At 39.3% G+C, this 1,070-nt stretch overlaps 1 non-coding gene across 1 annotated transcript; it reads left to right on the top strand.

Annotated features, from left to right (window-relative positions):
- The first annotated feature begins 742 nt into the window (after positions 1 to 742).
- LOC127484030 (small nucleolar RNA SNORD56) lies at positions 743 to 812 on the top strand. The gene has a single exon (XR_007910811.1). It is a non-coding gene; the product is annotated as a small nucleolar RNA SNORD56 (small nucleolar RNA).
- Positions 813 to 1,070: the final 258 nt, after the last annotated feature.

The raw sequence follows: 1,070 nt of genomic DNA, 5'->3' as shown, positions 1-1,070 counted from the left end.
AGAGAGAGGTTTTCCATCCACTGGTTCACTCCCCAGTTGGCTACAATGGCCGGAGATACACCAATCCAGTGCCAGAAGCCAGGAGCTTCCTCCAAGAGTGCAGGGGCCCAAGGACTTGGGCCATCTTCTACTGCTTTCCCAGGCCAGAGCAGAGAGCTGAACTGGAAATAGAGCAGCCAGGACTCAAACTGGTACCCATATGGGAGATGTTGGCACTGCAGGCAGTGGCTTGATCCGCTATGCCACAGTGCTAGCCCCATACTGTATTTTTAAAAACAGTTGTTACAGGTCATAAGGAGAGATTAGTTACTGAGCATGAGGGAAATTTTTGGTAAGATGGAAATATTCTAAATTGTGATAGTCATGACTATTGCATGATTGTATGCATTGACCAAAGCCCATCAAACTGTCTCAAAATTGGTGATTTTATTATATGTAAATTATATTTTAGCAAAATTAATTTAAAATTCTTCAAAGAGAAAATTTACTTGAGGGGGTCCTCAAAATGTTCATGGAAGATGTGTGCTGTGAAAAAGCTATGCAAATTTCAATATTTTGCACCCAAATAAGCTCATTTTTAATTTCATATCCCATGACCTTTTTGAAGTCCCTGTCAGGTAGCTGATACACACATAAACTCCACCCATGCCTATATAGAGATTTTTTTTAATTAAGCTTCTACATACATGGCAAAATAAAGTGTCATATTTGAAAAAGATACCAGTTTTAAGAATGATAAGCTCTACCATGATGGTATATTTTTCTTCAACAGCAATTCTCCTAATGAATGATGAAGCTTTGGGTCTCAGTGAAGCAGAAGCAGGAGAAGGAGAAGCAGCAGCAGCAAAAAAAAATAAAACAATGATGAGTTTTTGAGAAAATTTTAACCTGCTTGTCTGCTTCCTCCTTCAGTACAGCATAACACAGAACAATTTTGCACACAGAGGAGTATGATACCTAGCACACATCTTCATGTATACCAAGCATGCGTGAAATGAGTTTCTTTGACACGCCACCCGAAAGCCCTTATTAACTGTAACTCCTGATGCAAACCATAGTGGAAAAATATT

Source organism: Oryctolagus cuniculus, chromosome 12 (genome assembly GCF_964237555.1).
Source record: "Oryctolagus cuniculus chromosome 12, mOryCun1.1, whole genome shotgun sequence".
NCBI lineage: Eukaryota > Metazoa > Chordata > Mammalia > Lagomorpha > Leporidae > Oryctolagus > Oryctolagus cuniculus.
Note: the sequence above shows the minus strand (reverse complement) of the source record. Positions and strands in the feature narration are given on the sequence as shown.